This window comes from Bubalus kerabau, chromosome X (genome assembly GCF_029407905.1).
Source record: "Bubalus kerabau isolate K-KA32 ecotype Philippines breed swamp buffalo chromosome X, PCC_UOA_SB_1v2, whole genome shotgun sequence".
Classification (NCBI taxonomy): Eukaryota; Metazoa; Chordata; class Mammalia; order Artiodactyla; family Bovidae; genus Bubalus; species Bubalus kerabau.
The window spans coordinates 26493220-26513758 of record NC_073647.1 but is presented as its reverse complement, the minus strand read 5'-3'; the positions used below and the strand labels follow the sequence as shown (position 1 = coordinate 26513758).

The following is a 20539-nucleotide window of genomic DNA, read 5'->3' as shown; positions in this document are numbered from 1 at the left end:
AGAGAAACAGAGAGTTAGCTAACTCATGGAGCTAGGAAACTGTCATTTATGGAGTCCCTCCTCTGTCTAGCTGTGGGTATCCAGAGATGAAGTCCCAGCCCCCGCCATGGGAGCTCCCTGCTTGGTAGGCATGACGGACAAGTAGACAGTAAATGAACAGTGTAAATGCCATAGTAGCTATCTGTGTAGGGTGCTATGGAGCAGAGAAGAAGAAACTGTCTTTACAGGGAGATCGTGGAGGAAGGTTTCCCAGAGGAGATCATGCCTGAAATAAATCTGGAGGTTTGCTAGTGAGGTAGATAGAATTGTCAAAGCTATAGCAGTTGAAGTGGCTAAAGGGATGGAAAGGATGCCTTGGGGACGGGAAGTCCTTTGGTATGGCTGAAATAAGGATGTAAGTGTGCCAAGGAAGTCTAGGGCCCAATAATGGAAGGCTTGTGAGTGGCGAGCCACTGAGAGTTGTTAACAGGGCATGCATGATCAGATTTTTCTGTTAACATTAGAGCAGTGAGCCGAGTATTTTGGTCACAGTCCAGAGAGGAGGCTACGGTGAAATTCAAGGAAAAAATAACACTGGAATAGGTGAAATCTTAACAAGAGGAATTTAGAGAAGTAATAAGAATATAGAACCTGCAGTACTTGATTACTCATTGGATGTGAGGTGGGAGAGGCAAGGACTCAGGATAATACCCAAGTTTCTGGCTCAGTTGAGATGGTGAATGAATCCAGAAAGAAGTAGGCTACAAGAAACAAACTCAATAGCCACATGGAGTAAGAGAAGAGGAATCAGTCTGGGGGAGATCAGTTCAACTTGAGATTTGTTTAGTTCAAGGTCCTGAGTGGCGTTTGGGGAGAACTATCCATGTATTGAGTTCAGAGGAGTTATCTGAGCTGATGAAATTATAGGGGTCAAGAAAGGTTTCCCCAACTCTTGTAGATTTCAGACCCAGCCTCAACCTTGGCTAGGTCTGAACAACAAAGACAAATTCAGAGAAAAGCATACAGAATTACTTAGCATCAGTTTTACATGGCATTGTTGTTGTTATTCTGTTGCTCAGTCTGACTCTTCGCAATCCCATGGACTGCAGCATGTCAGGCTTCCCTGTCCTTCACTATCTCCCAGAGTTTGCTCAAACTCATGTCCATCCATCTCATCCTCTGCCACCCCCTTCTCCTCCTGCCCTCAACCTTTCCCAGCATCAGGGTTTTCCCAATGAGTCAACTCTTTGTGCTAGGTGGCCAAAGGATTGGAACTTCAGTTTCAGCATCTGTCCATCCAATGAATATTCACAGTTGATTTCCTTTAGGATTGACTGGTTTTATCTGCCTGCAGTCCAAGGGACTCTCAAGAGTCTTCTCCAGTACCACAATTCAAAAGCATCAGTTCTTCAATGCTCAGCCTTCTTCATGGTCCAACTCTCACATCCATACATAACTACTGGAAAAACCATACCTTTGACTAGGCGGACCTTTGTTGGCAAAGTGATCTCTGCTTTCAATATGCTGTCTAGGTTTGTCATAGCTTTTCTTCCAAGGAGCAAGCGTCTTTTAATTATGCGTCATAAGAGTCTTCATAAGGTAATGCAGACTAGAAGAAACAATTAGAAGTGAGTATTTTTATGCTAGTTTTCCTGAAGAATGGGCAGTCATGCAGAAATGTAATAGACCAAGGTGTACGAGGTAAGTGCATAAACTTGAGGAAACTGAGCAAGGCCTTTGGAGACAACGATGTTTCTTTCCTCTGGGTACAATAAGGGCACTTTGTGAAAGTGAAAGTCACTCAGTTGTGTCTGACTCTTTGTGACCCCTTGGACTATACAGTCCATAGAATTCTCCAGGCCAGAATACTGGAGTGGGTAGCCTTTACCTTCTCCAGGGGATCTTCCCTACCCAGGGATTGAACCCAGGTCTCCCGCATTGCAGGTGGATTTTTTACCAGCTGAGCCACCAGGGAAGCCCAAGAATACTGGAGTGGGTAGCCTATCCCTTCTCCAGCGGATCTTCCCAACCCAGGAGTCAAACCGGAGTCTCCTGCATTGCAGGTGGATTCTTTACCAACTAAGCTATCAGGGAAGCCTCTTACATGTGGATTTTATGACCTGCTTCTGACAAGGGAGGATGGAAGGTCAGTGACTTACCTGCTTTTACTGTTTTCTCTAACTCCTTCAGCTTAACATTTTCAATGTGCCCAAGTGTCCTATTTAGGGGCAGCATTTCCTCAACTCCATCAAAAGCAGTAGAAATTTCTGGATTTGTTACAGTAGGAAAGGTAGTTATTTTCTACACTATTCATAAGGCTGAATTCCTACCATATACCAAGCATCAGCTAAACCAGTTCTCCTTTTAGAGGCCTTCCCTGACCTTCCAATCTCAACTAGCTTCTTCGGTATTACTCTCGAAGAGTGTTCTGTTCTTTTGCTTTATAGCAAGGATCTCATTTTCTAGCTAGTTATTTATGTTTGAGAGTCCAATCTCTGTCTATCCATGTGAGCCCAATCACATCTGCCTTGTTTACTCCTGAATACCTGCAACTCAGCACGGCACATAGTAAGTGCTCCAAGAACATTCGTCAAATGGATGAATGAAGAGTAAATACCTTAAAGAAGACAATAAGGGAGAAAATTAGAGGACCTTGGGCAGAATCCTGTGGAACTCAAATGCTCAGTAAGAGGAAAAGGAGACTGAGAATGAGCAATCAAATATAGATAGGAGGAAAACCAGGAGAACAGGGTCTCAGAGAAGCCTATGGAAGAATGTCAAGAAGAGAATGATCATTGGCATCCAATGCTGCTAAAGAGCTGTGCAAAGTAATGACCGAGAAGCAGTCATTGGATATAAAAATAAGAAGGTTATTGATGATCTTAGTAAAAACAATTTTAGTGTTATGATGGAAATAAAGTTTGAATTGAGATTTCTAGTCAATATGTTGAACTATTAGAGAAGCCCTTGTCCTTCCTTAAAAATGTACAAGGAGCAGATAAAATCTAAGCATGTCTTTGACAATTTGAAAGTTCTAGATCCAAAAGAAAATTTCTAGGTGATAGAAACAAAGCAGAAATTCAAAGCCAAAGTAAACTGCAACAGTTGAAGCTAAATGGCCATCAAGAGTATTAGACCTGGATATATATCTTGGAGCTTAAGGTGAAGCCATGGTAAAGAATCTGCCTGCAATGCAGGAGACCCGGGTTCAGTCCCCGGATCAGGAAGATCCCTCTGGAGAAGGGAATAGCAACCCACTCCAGTATTCTTGCCTGGATAATTCCTGAGAATTCCAGAGAAGCCTAGTGGGCTATAGTCCATGGGGTCACAATGAGTCAGACACAACTGAGTGACTAACACACTCAGCCCTGATACAGAGCCTTGAGCTCCCTTCATAAACCTAGGAGCCAAAAGTCCATCCGGCTCATGATGAATCAGGACTCAAGGCCTGGGATGCAGAATATAGGTGGAGTGTCCTCTCTGGGCCTAGAATGTAAAAAATCAAAGCCTCACATCTTAATTTTTACTAACAAGCTGGGAAATTTAAAAACTGACTTTGATCCAGTGAAACCCAGAGAATGCTGGCAGAGAAAGAACACAAAATTGTAGAGATAGATAACTCTGCTTTCCAGGGTTCACATAGGACATCTACAGAAAGGAACTCTCCTGCTGAAGGTGAGCCCCTCAGATTTCCAGAGAAAGAAGGGAAATAAAGTCATTGCAGGGGTGGTCAGAAGTGACAATAAACAGGGTAATCTATATTCCAGAAAAGTTGTATAATAAGGCAATATGGGAGACACTTTAACATAAGCATCTTCAAAATGTTCAATAGGATAAAGGAAGGAATAGAATCCATAAAGTATAAACAGCACATTATCAAAAAATAGCAGACATATTAGAAAAGATGAAACAGACATTATAAAAATTATATATATGTGTGTGTATATATATATATATACACACACATATATGTACAGTAAGCCCCCTACATATGAACAAGTGCTGTTCTGAGAGTGCATTCATAAGTCCAGTTTGTTTGTAAGTCCAACAAAGTTAGTCTATGTCTGCAACTAACATAAACAGTTATGTAGTACTGTACTGTAATAGGTTTATAATACTTTACACACAAATAATACATAAAAAACAAACAAAAAGTAAAACATTTTTAATCTTATAGTACAGTCCCTTGAAAAGTACAGTAGTACCAGCTGCATCACTGCTGCTTCTATGCTTGCTTCTGGACATGGGGCTTGAAATAAAGATACAGTACTATTGTGCTCTATATGCTACTGTGCAGTAAAGTACACAAAAGTACAACCACTTGTACAGGATGCATGCATGCAACAACGTATGCCAGACATGTGAACTAACTTTCATGATTGGACCAGGAATGCACATTTGCACCTTTGAAAATTCTCAGCTTGAAGGACTTACTATATACACATGCTTGTATGTATATACATATATAATTTTTAATATGCTCTATATATTTTAAGTTACATAATGTATAATACAGTATTTGTGTGTGCATTGATGGAATAAAAACAAAATCAATCAATAGACTAAATCCAACTAGAGAAGGGATCGGTCAAGCACCCTGATTCTACAAAGTTAAATAGTTGGGATTAGGAAAGAGAAGGAAGAAAGGGAATGGAGGAGAGAATGAAGTCTCATGTACACCTAACAGAAGTTTCAGAAGAAGAATAGCAATTTAAAGGGAAACATTAGATGAAGAGTTGATGGCTAAATTTCCAGAATTGAACCAAAACTATTGAACAATTGAAGGAGCATAAGAAGAGGAATGCAATGAATAGGAATATTTTAAATATATTCAAATACCAACCAAATACTAGTTGTCCTCTAAAAGGGATATTGAAATCTATAGGGAAGAACTGCTAAGAATACACACACACACACACACACACACAATTTTATATGATAAAATTAGAGTGAATGGTGAATGTGAAGAAGGTAAGTGTGTTGGTAAAGACCACATTTTTTCATAAATCCTGGCCATGAAGGGTAAAAAACTTGAACGAGAGCTGAATGAGCTTTTGTGACATGGAAATTTATGCAACAGGAATAGCAAAAGCAACACAGTGAGCTTATGTGTACACTCACATGCACACATATTCATAGAGCTAGTAGAATAAAATGGCAGGGGACTTTGAAATATAGTTGATTTATGATGTGTTAGTTTCTGCTGTACACCAAAGTGATTCAGTTATGCATATATGTGTGTGTGTATTCTTTTTCATATTCTTTCCCATTATGGTTTATGACAAGATATTGAATATAGTGCCCTGTGATATGTAGTAAGACCTTGTTTATCCATTCCATATGTAATAGTTTGCATTAGCTAGTCCCAAACTTAAAATCACAGTGAAAAGTGAAAGTGTTTAGTCACTCAGTTTGGTCCAACTTGTTGTGACCCCATGGAGTGTAGCCTGCCAGGCTCCTCTGTCCATGGGATTCTCTAGGCAAGATTACTGGAGTGGGTTGCCATTTCCTTCTCCAGGGGATTTTCCCAACCCAGGAATCAAACCTGGGTCTTTTGCACTGCAGGCAAAGTCTTTACCAACTGAGCTATAAGGGAAGCCAATTTAGATTGGATTCTGTCAGCCAGGATGTATGTATGTATGAATGTGTGTGTGTGTATGTGTGTGCTGATTTGCTACTGATGTATATTTGCTACATCATTAATTATTTTTCAACTGTAAAAGATTTATTTAACATCATCTTTCCTACAACTTTTGAAAGGCAAAAGAAAAAATGGTGAGAAGGACTGAAAGGACAGTTTTAAAGTGAATACATCAGCATTATGAAGAATTCCTTATATTTTCATGTTTTTCCTCATTCATCTCAAGTAGGTGAAGTTTTCACCATGGAGTGTAAGACCACAAATCGGTGTTTAGGAACTACTGCTTTAGATGCTGCCTTTAAGGGCGTATAAAAGTTTTATCACTTTAGATAGTAACATCACAGAAGATAATTTTATAAATTCAGAAAATACTGAAGCACCATTAAAATGTGACTTTAGTCATGACCTCATCTCATGCATTGGGGACTTTTAAATTGAGGGATTCTCCAAAGCTCTTAGTTCCCTTAAAGCCATTCAGGCAGCCTGTTCTGTCATTTAAAATGTCACCACTAGAGGTGCTCTTTTGTATTGATAGTATAATACTGCCTCCATAAAATCCTTATTAGAATGAGCCACTTGCCGGGGATGGGGGTCATGAGAACATTACTAGTAATCATTAATCCAGCACTGATGGAGGAGCTGCCTTATTGGAAAGCGGTGACCCAGGGATGTGATATGGGAAAGTACAATATTAATGAAGGAATAGAATTAGGACAACCCGGATCCTAAAGTCTTATCTGTAAGAGCTGGCTCTTGTGGAACCTCTAAAGGATGGCGGGCATGTGGGCTGAGATGTTGGCTTTACTGCATTGTCTGCAGCCTGTCTGGAGTGTACACACACACACACACACACGTACATGCAGTATGTTGTCTTGGTTCTTACAGCGAAATGAGGCAGTTGTTTCCCTTGACAATTCTAAGTAGATTTTTTTCAGACCAAAGTATACCAAGATTATGATAGAGAAAGTAGGCACTGGTATTTTAGCAGCAGGAAGAGGAATGACTAAGTAGGAAGATTTTTTTCTAATATGTTTACAATATACTCAAACAGTAACCAAATAATAGTTGTCCCTCTCCAATAGGAATATTGACATCTACAAAAGGAATTACTAGGATTATCTGGTTGGGACAGTCATTTCCCTATAATCTTTAATTCACTAGCTTATAGTTTTATCATCATCATCATAAAATTATTTAATAACTGCCCACACGCAAATCTCTGGTCATTAAGCTAACCCGTTATTGCAGGAGGAGAATGTGTGACTCGCTGTGGTATATGTGCCAATTTAATTTTCATTTTGATTGGCATCTTTCCAAGGGGATTACTTCTATTAAACCCTCTGCTGATGGAAGTTGTAAATCGATAAACTACTGTACACTTGAACATCACTGTTGACAATATTGTGTGGAATACAATCAGTGGGAAGGGAAGACAGTTGTTTACAAGCAAGACATGAACAACTCACAAACGTCTATCAGAACCTCCACATAACACATTTTATTTTTCCCGATCCCCAGAATGCCTGATGACCATACCTATAATCAATATTTCACAGAAAAGTACACTTCTGAAGAATGCTTACAATAAGGGATCAACTTGTTGCCAAGTGATTCAAAGTGTAGGGGTATAAAAATTCAAGATTGTGCTCTTTAACAAGTGGTGCTGGGAAAACTGGTTAACCACTTGTAAAAGAATGAAACTAAAACACTTTCTAACACCGTACACAACAACTAACTCAAAATGGATTAAAGATCTAAATGTAAGGCCAGAAACTATAAAACTCCTAGAGGAAAACATAGGCAAAACACTCTCTGACATAAATCATAGTAGGATCCTCTATGACCCACCTCCCAGAGTAATGGAAATAAAAACAAAAATAAACAAATGGGACCTAATTAAACTTAAAAGCTTTTGCACAACAAAGGAAACTATAAGCAAGGTGAAAAGACAGCCTTCAGAATGGGAGAAAATAATAGCAAACGAAGCAACTGACAAAGAATTAATCTCCAAAATATACAAGCAACTCCTGCAGCTCAATTCCAGAAAAATAAAAGACCCAATCAAAAAATGGGCCAAAGAACTAAACAGACATTTCTTCAAAGAAGACATACATATGGCTAACACACACATGAAAACATGCTCAACATCATTCATTATCAGAGAAATGCAAATCAAAACCACAATGAGGTACCATTTCACGCCAGTCAGAATGGCTACTATCCAAAAGTCTACAAGCAATAAATGCTGGAGAGGGTGTGGAGAAAAGGGAACCCTCTTACACTGTTGGTGGGAATGCAAACTAGTACAACCACTATGGAAAACAGTGTGAAGATTCCTTAAAAAACTGGAACTAGAACTCCCATAGACCCAGCAATCCTACTGCTGGGCATACACACCAAGGAAACCAGAATTGAAAGAGACACATGTACCCCAATGTTCATCGTATCACTGTTTATAATAGCCAGGACATGGAAGCAACCTAGATGTCCATCAGCAGATGAATGGATAAGAAAGCTGTGGTACATATACACAATGGACTACTACTCAGCCATTAAAAAGAATGCTTTTGAATCAGTTCTAATAAGGTGGATGAAACTGGAGCCTATTATACAGAGTGAAGTAAGTCAGAAAGAAAAACACCAATATAGTATATTAACACATATATATGGAATTTATAAAGATGGTAACGATGACCCTATATGTGAGACAGCAAAAGAGACACAGATGTAAAGAACAGACTTTTGGACTCTATGGGAGAAGGCGAGGGTGGGATGATTTGGGAGAATGGCATTGAAACATGCATATTATCATATGTGAAATAGATCGCCAGTCCAGGTTCGATGCATGAGACAGGGTGCTCAGGGCCGGTGCACTGTGATGACCCTGAGGGATGAGATGGGGAGGGAGGTGGGAGGGGGTTCAGGATGGGAAACACATGTACATCCATGGCTGATTCATGTGAATATATGGTAAAACCACTACAATATTGTAAAATAATTAGCCTCCAATTAAAATAAATAAATAAAATTTTTTTAAAATTCAAGATTGTGTAAATCCTCTCACCTCAGGGTAAGTAATATATCTTCGTAAGAATTCAGCACCAAGAGTCAGTTTAACCCAGGTTTGAAGTCGGGCTTTACCCAATTTTGTTCCCCAACTCCCTAGCTCTTTCTCATCCTTCAGAATTCATCCTCCAAGATGTTTTTTTTTTTTTTTTTCCTAAAGCTGACCTCTCCTGCCCAGAGTTAGCTGTGCCTTCTTTTGTGTGCTCCCAACACTTTGGACATTTGGTCCCACTCTTACTGTGCTCAATCACATTTGGTTTTAGCTATTTATTTCTCTTTCTCCTCCACTTGAGGCCAAGGACAGTCTCTGGAGAGACAATAGAGCCCTTTTAAGATCATGGGATATAAGTCAGAACGCATGGATTTGAATCCATCACTTCCTACCTGAATGAACTCAGTAACCTCTCTTTTCCTCAGTTTTTTCATCTGTAGAATGAGGATAAGCTCAGAAGGTTGCTGTAAGTATTAAGCGAGTAAATAAGTACAAGGTACTTAGATAATGCCAGGGATATAGTTCAGTTCAGTTCAGTTGCTCACTCGTGTCCGACTTTTTGTGACCCCATGGACTGCAGCACACCAGGCTTCCCTGTCCTTCACTATCTCCTGGAGTTTGCTCAAACTCATGCCCATCGAGTCGGTGATGCCATCCAACCATCTCATCCTCTGTCGTCCCCTTCTCATGCCTTCAGTCTTTCCCAGCATCAGGGTCTTCTCTAATGAGTCAGCTCTTCGCATCAGGTGGCCAAAGTATTGGAGCTTCAGCATCATCATCAGTCCTTCCAATGAATATTCAGGATTGATTTCCTTTAGGATGGACTGGTTTGATATAGTTGGTGCTCAATAAATTGTCATTTAGTGGCTAAGTCATGTCTGACTCTTTTGCAACCCCATGAACTGTAGCCTACCAGACTTCTCTGTCCATGGGATTTCCCAGACAAGAATACTGGACTAGGTTGCCATTTCCTCCTCCAGGGGATCTTCCTGACCCAGAGATGTAGCTGTTTTTACCTTTGCATCTTTCAGGTACCTTTGCATCCCTTCAGGGTGTAGCTCGGTACATGGCAAATGGTTCTCAGTAAATTTTAAACCAAGGAATGAGCAATTTGGTCCAGGACAAATTCATTTCACTTATCTCAGATCGCTTCTCTAAAATGAGATGGTTAATTGAGCATCAAGGCCCCTGTTATGAAATGAGGTTCTAAAGTTACTTGAGGTCTTCAGTGGTTACAGGAGAAATTAGTAAATAATTTCAATCTCTTGATTGTTTGTCAGAAGGGAAATGTTAGAGCAAATTAGTTAGAATGGATCTAGAGGAACCCCCGATTGCAAAAGAATAGTCATGGGCGTCAGAGCATGGAAGTGAATACATTGTGTGTAATATTTTTCTCTCTTTTGGCTGAACTCAAGCTTCCTGTAGCTGAAAGCAGATGGCACAAAAAAGCTTACAGTGTGCAAAGCCAGTTCCAGTTTTCCCTGTAAAAAAAGAACTGAGCGAATTGGGAGTCACTTTAACTTCTCATCACTGCTACGAAGGGGTGAAGATCAAGTCCAGGATATGTTATGTATCATAGCATTCCAAACCTCAGATGATGTGAGTCAGACCAGGTCCTGTGCTCAAAGTACTCCCTGGGCTGAGAAATGCAGAATAACATCAAGCAGTGGTTTATAATCGTTTAATTTATTTATTTTTGGCTGAGCTGGGTCTTTGTTGCTGTGGTGGGCTTTCTCTAGTTGTGGAGAGAGGGGGCTACTTTGTCACTGTGGTGCATGGGCTCCTAGTTGTGGTGGCTTCTCTTGCTGCAGAGCGCATGCTCCGTAGTTGCAGCTTGTGGGCTCATGAGCGAGACCAGGGCTCGAACCTGTGTCCCCTGCATTTGCAGGTGGATTCTTTAACCACTGGACCACCAGGGAAGTCCTAATCATTGAATTTTAGTGAGAAAGGTAGTGAAGTTTTCTTTAAATATCACTCTAAGAAACTATTATTCAAAGTGTATGAACTATGCTAATCATTATGCATGGGTCATATCTATTCTTGTTTGTTTCATAATTGACTTTTGTTTAAAAAAGAAAAAAACATGTGAGTTGAAAATCATGCCATATTTCATCTTTTCCTGTTACCCAAGCCAAAAGATAGTCATATCAAGCACCACTGTTCAGCAACCTAAATTTCAAACCCAATACCAAGAAGAAAAGGTCTGGCCTTGTAAACATAACGTTGTATTGTCTGAGAATCCTTAGTTTAAATATAAGCTCTGCCACCTGTGTACAGGCTGGGAAACCATAGATGCAAGTCTCACTAGACTTTCCTTTCTCATCTGTAAGTGGCAGTTTTGATAACACTTTACAAGTTCTTGTAGGGATTAAGAAAAATACTGATATCACATCACTTGTTGTTGTTATTCAGTTGCTCAGTCATGTTCGACTCTCTGAGACCACATGAACTGCAGCACACCAGGCTTTCCTGTCCTTCACTATCTCCCTGAGTCTGCTCAGTCTCATGTCCATTGAGTCAGTGATGCCATCCAACCATCTCACCCACTGTTGTCCCCTTCTTCTCTTGCTTTCAATCTGTCCCAGCATCAGGGTTTTTTCCAGTGAATCGGCTCTTCGCATCAGGTGGCCACAGTATTGAAGCTTCAGCTTCAGCATCAGCCCTTCTAATTCAGGGTTGATTTCCTTTAGGATTGACTGGTTTCATTTCCTTGTTGTCCAAGGGACTCTCAAGAGTCTTCTGTAGCACCACACTTCAAAAGCATCAATTCTTCGGCACTCAGCCTTCTTTATGCTCCAACTCTCACACCTATACATGATTACTCAAAAAACCATAGCTTTAACTATATGGACCTTTGTAAGCAAAATGATGTCTCTGCTTTTTAATACACTGTCTAGATTTGTCATAGCTTTTCTTCCAAGGAGCAAGTCTCTTTTAATTTTGTGGCTGCAGTCACCATCTGCAGTGACTTTAGAGCCCAAGAAAATGAAATCTGACACTGTTTCCACTTTTTGCCCATCTGTTTGTCATCCACTTAACAAGTTGTTTATCCAATTATAACAACAGTATTTATTGTTATCACCATTTTAAACCCCAATTTAGGGGGAAAAAAAACAACCCAAAACCAAAAAACAAATGAACAACAACTAAAGCAGTGTGGATGGTTTAAAAATCCTCTAAGGCATCTGAATGGTTCTCAGGTGGATCACTGACCTGGCTTTTGTCCCCTTCTTAGAATCCGATGGATACCATCTCCCCCAAATTCAGTCGGTTCTCCTGCCCACGTTCTGGCTGCTATCTATAAAGAGATGTGTTAAGACTTAATCGTGAGAGAGCACTGAAGTAATTTCTCATTACCTCTCTGCTCCTGTAAAAGATGGCAACTCTTGATAGGAAGTTGATGGAAACAATATCATTGGCAAATAGGAACTCCATCCAGAATTCCTTATCAGTTCAGTTCAGTCCCTCAGTCGTGTCTGACTCTTTGTGACCCCATGGAGTGCAGCACACCAGGCTTCCCTGTCCATCACCAACTCTCAGAGCTTACTCAAACTCATGTCCATCAAGTCAGTGATGCCATCCAACCATCTCATCCTCTGTCGTCCCCTTTTCCTCCCGCCTTCAATCTTTCCCAGAATCAGGGTCTTTTCCCATGAGTCAGTTCTTCGCATCAGGTGGCCAAAGTATTGGAGTTTCAGCTTCAGCATCTGTCCTCCCAATGAATATTCAGAACTGATTTCCTTTAGGATTGACTGGTTTGATCTCCCTGCAGTCCAAGGGACTCTCAAGAGTCTTCTCCAACACCACAGTTCAAAAGCATCCATTCTTCAGAGCTCAGCTTTCTTTATAGTCCAACTCTCACATACATACTGACTACTGGAAAAACCATAGCTTTGACTAGACTAGACAAAACCATAGCTTTAACTAGACTAGAGTTCCTTATGTTGGTTGTGAATCCTGCCCCACCCTCCCACCCCACCCCCACCCCCCCCACCCCACCCCCACCCCAGGCTAGGTAACAGGGAACTTTAGACCTTTTGCAAACACTGAATTCCCTTCCTTGCATCTGGAGTTTAGATCACTTTGCTCCAGAAATCCTATTTCCTGAAACAGCTTAGATCCAGAAAAATGACTGATGGTCGGCTTCTGGCTCAAATCCTCCCATTATTTTTCCCCCTAGCTTTTCATTCAGATTACTTAGTTCACTGGGCAAGAAATGAACCCTGTGCTACAGATATTTTGCCTCTGAGTTTTGTGCATTTCTTGTCTGCCCTAAGTGTTTCATCATAGAAACATCTCATTTATATTTGTTAGTCACCAGTCAGTTCATAAAATAGCAACTATTCCTTCAAGATCTTCAAATATGATTGAACAAAACTAAACTGATTTCAGAGAAGCTGGTGTCGTTGCTGGCTCAGGACACTGTGTCACCACGGGGGCAAACCATTTGGTTGAGAATAGATGTATTGTATCTGCCAAGTATTAACCACACGTTGCATGAGAGAAACTTTAGAAAATGGATGTGACTGCCTTGACCCAAGTGCTCCAAGTTCACTCAATATGGTCTTCCAAAGGCAAAGCTACTAGGAGTCTCCAAGCTCCATCAGACAGGACCATACGCTTTCTCAGTAATGGTGTTGCTACCCTTTTCCTCATGACTCCTTCTTGGTTGCAGGTCATGAGTATGTGAATAGTGTGTGCGTTCATGTTCAGTCGCTAAGTCATGTCCAACTTCTTGCGATCTCATTGACTGTAGCCCACCAGGCTTCTCTGTCCATGGGATTTCCCTGGCAGGAATACTGGAATGGGTTGTCATTTCCTTCTCCAGGGGATCTTCTTGACTCAGAGAAGGAACCCACATCTACTGCTTGGCAAGTATACCTTTACCACTGTGCCAACTGGGAAGACCATGTGAATAGAGCATAGTTTTAAATCACAGAATGAGAGCCTTGAGCCCACATATCCACTAAGGTAGAAAAGGTTTCTATTGGAGTCACAAAATCTTCTATCAAAAAATCTGCCAATTTTCAACTATGGTATGGGACACCCTTGCTGAAAAGAGTGTTTTCCTCGTACAAAACTTCAATCCCCACATACTGAAGCTTAAGCTCATTTTCTTGTGATCCTTCCTCTCTCCTAATCCTCAAGGAAGAAAGGTCCATTTCAGTCATCTGGTATTTTTCTCCAGGTTTTCTTAATTAAAATGACTAAGCAGATATTCAATAAAGGACAGAAATGGTATGGACCTAACAGAAGCAGAAGATATTAAGAAGAGGTGGCAAGAATACACAGAAGAATTGTACAAAAAAGATCTTTACGACCAAGATAATCACGATGGTGTGATCACTCACCTAAAGCCAGACATCCTGGAATGTGAAGTCAAGTGGGCCTTAGAAAGCATCACTACGAACAAAGCTAGTAGAGGTGATGGAATTCCAGTTGAGCTATTTCAAATCCTGAAAGATGATGCTGTGAAAGTGCTGCACTCAATATGCCAGCAAATTTGGAAAACTCAGCAGTGGCCACAGGACTGGAAAAGGTCAGTTTTCATCCCAATCCCAAAGAAAGGCAATGCCAAAGAAAGCTCAAACTACCACACAATGGGCTCATCTCACATGCTAGTAAAGTAATGCTCAAAATTCTCCAAGCCAAGCTTCAGCAATACGTGAACTGTGAACATGCAGATGTTCAAGCTGGTTTTAGAAAAGGCAGAGGAACCAGAGATCAAATTGCCAACATCCGCTGGATCATGGAAAAAGCAAGAGAGTTCCAGAAAAACATCTATTTCTGCTTTATGGACTATGCCAAAGCCTTTGACTGTGTGGATCACAATAAACCATGGAAAATTCTGAAAGAGATGGAAATACCAGACCACCTGACCTGCCTCTTGAGAAACCTATATGCAGGTCAGGAAGCAACAGTTAGAACTGGACATGGAACAACAGACTGGTTCCAAATAGGAAAAGGAGTACGTCAAGGCTGTATATTGTCACCCTGCTTATTTAACTTATATGCAGAGTACATCATGAGAAACGCTGGGCTGGAAGAAGCACAAGCTGGAATCAAGATTGCTGGGAGAAATATTAATAAACTCAGATATGTAGATGACACTACCCTATGGCAGAAAGTGAAGAGGAACTAAAAAGCCTCTTGATGAAAGTGAAAGAGGAGAGTGAAAAAGTTGGCTTAAAGCTCAACATTCAGAAAACTAAGATCATGGCATCTGGTCCCATCACTTCATACGAAATAGATGGGGAAACAGTGGAAACAGGGTCAGATTTTATTTTTGGGGGCTCCAAAATCACTGCAGATGGTGATTGCAGATATGAAATTAAAAGACGTTTACTCCTTGGATGGAAAGTTGTGACCAACCTAGATAGCATATTCAAAAGCAGAGACATTACTTTGCCAACAAAGGTCCATCTAGTCAAGGCTATGGTTTTTCCAGTGGTCATGTATGGATGTGAGAGTTGGACTGTGAAGAAAGCTGAGCACTGAAGAATTGATGCTTTTGAACTGTGGTGTTGGAGAAGACTCTTGAGAGTCCCTTGGACTGCAAGGAGATCTAACCAGTCCATCCTAAAGGAAATCAGTCCTGGGTGTTCATTGGAAGGACTGATGCTGAAGCTGAAACTCCAATACGGTTTGGCCACCTCATGAGAAGAGTTGACTCATTGGAAAAGACTCTGATGCTGGGAGGGATTGGGGGCAGGAGGAGAAGGGCACGACAGAGGATGAGATGGCTGGATGGCATCACCGACTCTATGGACATGAGTTTGAGTGAACTCTGGGAGTTGGTGATGGACAGGGAGGCCTGGCGTGTTGCAATTCATGGAGTCGCAAAGAGTCAGACTCGACTGAGTGACTGAACTGAACTGAAGCAGATATTCAGAGGCCTTGAACCCTTGATGTTGCTGCTGTTATGGCTAATTAAATGGGAAAGAGTGGAATTCATAGGTATGATTAATTCCATCAGGATACTTTATGGTTTTAAAGTTCATAAATTATCAAACAATGAAATTTTTATGGGTTATAGGATTTTTCTTCATAAGGATCAGAATCAATTAGTGCGTTCCCCACTGATTTTATTTATCTGTTTTTTTGATTTAAATGTAAACCAGAGGTAGGTTCAGTACATTCTACAGCTTAAGTATTTAGAGAATGATCTCAGAAATAGGACACAATGAAGACCAACCCAACTAGTCTAGAGCAGCACAAACCTAGGGTTCCCTGGCTTTTCATTCTGAATGGGGATCAGGAGAGCCAATCAATTGCCAAAAAATTGATTCTGTAGACCTTTCGTTTCCAAAACAGAATTCCCCCAAATGATCTGACTAGGAGAAAGTCTATGCCAGCTAGTAAATGTCAGGTTATGTTACAGAATACAGTAGTCACTCTTTCTGTCTCTAGAATTCCAGTGTGACATTGACGAGATTCCCTTAAATCATATTTTTCTTTCTGCTTGGAGTTATGTGGCAAGAGCTTTTGCTAATGGCTTTTCTCTAATCTCCTCATTTGTATTTCTATCCAGTTGTTTCTCTGGGCTTTTGGATATAATTAAATAGACCACAAAAAGTGGTACTTGCTACCCAGTCTCTTCAATATGCCCTCTGCTGTCCTAGTCAATTACTGGCAAGATCCCAGTGTTGCGTGGCCCTGGTACACTTGAATCCACCTCCGACTCCCAGTGCCCTCCCTTTGAGTTCATCATCAGTCCTTGACCTGGTAACTTGTCACTCAGATATTTTGATGGACTGTTAGCGAAGGTGCAGAGCCAACCAGCAAAAGGCTCTGATTATGTTTATCTTCACGGAGGAAGGGTGTTTGAAATCTTTTCTGAGTTTCAGAAAGACAGCCAATTCCTTCCTGCTCAGAAAGTACTGAGGCTGCTTCTGATTAGGCTGTCTCAATTCTCTTGTTTTTACTCATCACAGTCACATCTGTTCGGGTTTCTGTCTCTCTCCTGGAGGTGCCTCTTGAGAGCAGGTCCCCTCAGCTTCTTTCCAGCTCCTCTGAGTCCTGCCAAAAGAGACTGGCAGACCACGATCAGCCTTCCCTGCTCCAATAGTTCACATACCTCTCCCTGAAAAGAATACCAAAGCCTGCTTCTCAAGTGAACCCAGGAGGAATGGAGCCAAGGAGATTTTCAGATTTTTCTTTGGGATTCCCATGTAGAGTTTATATTCTAATGGGATGGGGAGAGAAAGGTCAGAGGGCAAGTATGAGGAGGGCATGATGAAAAGGTAGGAGGAATAGGGGCACAGATGCAAAAATCATAGCCTCCCAGAGTCAAGAAGACTTTCTAGAACATCTCATCCCAAGGTTTTCAAATGTTTTGTTGTCAGCAGTGTCATCATTCTTATTTTTATTTTTTTGTAAGAAATCATACATACGAGTTTCAGTATATAAAAGTGAGGAAAGCAGAAGTGCTACGATTGAAACACAGGTGAGGGAACTTACATCCTTCTACTCTTTGGGTTCTGCAGGATACAACTGGAAAGCCATCTGTCATGTTTCAAGGATGCCTTTAAAGATGGGAAAACTGAAGCCCCTACAGGGGCATTGACATGATAAAGGTCACACAGTGGTAGACATTCAGACCTGTGCCCCCTGTCACTCAGGCTAGAACTCTTTGTGAGTTGACTTGGAGAAAGGAGCCAAGAATTCTTTCTTCCTGAATCAGATGAAGGAGAGAGCCTTGTGGAAAAGTGCAGTGAGTATCAAAGGTCTGGGAGGAGTTGCGGTGACTAGGGCCACCTAGTATAGAGGAGTTGTGAGCCTTGGAGTTAAGCAGGAAGAATTAAAACTCTGTATCTGTAGGAGATCTGGGAAGTTCCCCAACAAGGGTGCAGGGTGAACCGGTAGGAACAGAGCAAAACAGGAGAAAAGGGCACATTGGAAGTGAATGTCAAAGGAAAGGGCTTCCCAGGTGGCTCAGTGGTAAAGAATCCACCTACTAATGCAGGAGATTCAAGAGATGTGGGTTTGATCCCTGGGTTGGGAAGATCCCCTGGAAGAGGAAATGGCAACCCACTCCAGTATTCTTGCCTGGAGACCCCCACGGACAGAGGAGCCTGGCAGGCTACAGTCCATAGGGTCACAGAAAGTCAGACACGACTGAGCAACTGAGCATGCATGTACACTAAAGGAAAGTCCTTGATTCATCCTTCCACTGAAGTGCCACACTGCTGGTCTGGGGTGGCAGTGAGACAGAAAGGAAAGGCAAAATATGCTTCTCTAGGGTGACCTGCAAGTCTTTCTTTCATTATTGCCTTCTCAAGATGAATGAGTTTTTAGCACAGGTCTCCTCTGAGGGTTTCATTGTTGTATTAACACACTTCTCTGAGAGCACCTGAGAAAGACACAGGAGAGTCAGGAAAGAATGAAAAGCTCTGCTCCATTAATGGTTAAAGTGATTGTACAACACAATTTGGACCCAAAGTGCAAACGGGTTTCCTTCAGTCCCTCCCTGCCACCACTTCCCCCAACACCCTCCTCCCTTGCATGATCCCTCTCCAGTGACAGCCCTCAGATTCTCTTATGGAAGAGAGAGCACACATGTGGTCTGCAGACAGATCACAGAGTTAGAGACCCCTATGTCTGGTCTTACCCATCACATGTCATTTGTTTTCCTGTCCATGGAGTTGAAAGGATAAAGGGAGGATAAAAATCAGCAGAAGTACATTTTATGGGCTGACAGGGACATGGGACAGGGAGAGACTCTGGTTCCCCTTATACCTCTCATTTTTCAAGAGAGGTCAGAGCAAGAAAGATATATATAAATACCCAGAGAATCATCCGGTTGTCAGCTTTGACCCAGTGGTTTCATGTGTTGACAGCATAGAGTTTAATTCTCTAATTAATATGTTTAAAAAAAGCCTGGGGTGGTGGGTAGGAGTCAGGAAAAGAGTTGATGTATTTACATGTTTGTGTTTGAGTCTTTGTAATGGTGCGCCGCTTCTCTTCATTATATATCCCTGAAGTCTTCTCTACATCTGTTTACCTCAAATCCCACCTGCAAATACCTTGTGAGTGACATTCAGACAAGCAAACAGTGAGTGCTGACCTGGTGGAGAAGCAGTGGGAAGAGCCTGGGAAAGCCTTCATTATTTTCTCAGTACCATTCCCTTATTCTTCCCAAGTTCTGTCCCTTGTCTGAATCAGGACTGTTTTTCTTTAGCTTTGTCATGCCTGCTTTGGTGCAAGGTCCCAAGAAAGAAACAAGAGGGAAAAAAGGTGGGTTTGTGGTGGTGTTGTTGGGGGGGAGGATTCTTGAAGGCAGTACGCAGCAGAAGGTAAAAGCATGCACAATGAGTAGAAACCTCTTAACTGTCCATCCCACACCCCAAATATTTGGTCCTGGTCAGAGCTGCTTTCAACCCCTCTTTTGGGGATATTATTTCCCCTCATTGTAGTTGGAATTTAAATCAAATACCTTCTGAGCCAGGAAACATCTTTGTACCCTTCAGAATCAGTATCAATCAGTCACTTGTCAATTATTTTTTATTAACTTTTCTTGAGCTTAAACTATGTGACAGAAAACGTGCCAGGGGATGGGAATACAGTGGTGACCAAAACCCAGTCCCAATTTTTAAGGCGTTCAGAGTCCCAAGGGAGCAGCCCAGGATTTTTCCTCCATGAATTAAAGTCTAAAGATACTTCAGTGGACTTGAGATGCTAAAATTCTTCTACCTTGTCCTCCCTTTTCTCTTGGGAAAACGCAAAGCACAAAAGAGCAGTAGACTAACCTGCAAGAAATTTCAGACTGTTGGGCATCATTGTCCCGTGTCTATCCATTTCAGTCACTGCAACCTTCAGGCCAGTGCACTTCAGCAGACACAGTTGTGCTTCCCGTAGGGCAAGAGACACTTCAAGATTGGGGAAAGGTGGAAGGGAGGTGGCAGCAGCTTACCCGGTGGAGCAGTGAAATTTACAGAAGGTTCAAGAGCTTAAACTCTGACGGGCTAAAAGTAAGAAGCCTGAAAGATTTCAGTTTCTTAGTTGAGGCTCAGGCCCAAGAGCTCAGGAAAGGACCAGAGCCTGGGCATTTGGTTTTGCATCTACAGCAGTTCTGAAAAGAGCTGGAGGTCTAGTCGACAGAGCAGTAGTGATAGCTCCATGTCAGAGCCGACCTACTGTTGAGGGGCTTCCTTTCTGGCATAGAAATCAAGTAAGAGATGGGGCAGAACTTGTGAATTGAGTGAGGCGAGCAAAAAGCCACACTTGTTTCCTGAATTGTAGGGAGGCAGGCTGCCTGAGCTTGAGGAGCAGGGGAAATTAAAAAAAAAAAAAAAAAAAAAAAAAAACAAGTTAGAATACTGGAGACGCGCCAGAGCTTAAAGAAAGGCTCAGCTCTGCATTTCTCAGATACTGCTTCTGTACACGACTTCTTTGCGTGGATCCCAAAGCCGAACTGAACAGTGAGGGGGCGCAGAGGGAAAACGGGGTTCGGAAGGCACAAAGTGGCCTGAAATGAAAAGTCAGCAAAAACCACTGGGTGGCAGCGTGGTGTGCGGGCGCAGCTCTGCAGTGCCTGCTGCTTCTACTGCTGCCGCGGGGGGAGGCTGAACCAGTCTGCAAGCCCCGGCCTCGCTCCTGAATGGCTACAAGTGTCGCCATGCGAAAAACCTCAGCGAGTGTGTGTTAGGAGGGGAGTGCGTGTTGTGAGTCCCAGCCTGGGGCAAGGGGCTGGCGAACTTCCTTTGGGCTCCAGCCCGGGCGTCATGGGGCCAACTCAGAATTACCCAGTAATAGAACATCCCACTCCGCCATCCCCCATCTCCAAGCAACCCCCACCTCCCTCCCCGCTCCTCCAACCCAACTGCCTCATCCCAGTGTCTCCTCCATCACTGTTTCCGCCC

The 20539-nt window shown here is 42.0% G+C and overlaps 1 protein-coding gene across 3 annotated transcripts in view; it reads left to right on the top strand.

Moving 5' to 3' along the window:
* Window positions 1–20539, top strand: part of FGF13 (fibroblast growth factor 13) — a 574996-nt gene that overhangs the window by 479212 nt on the left and 75245 nt on the right. The gene's annotated exons all lie outside the window — the stretch shown is intronic.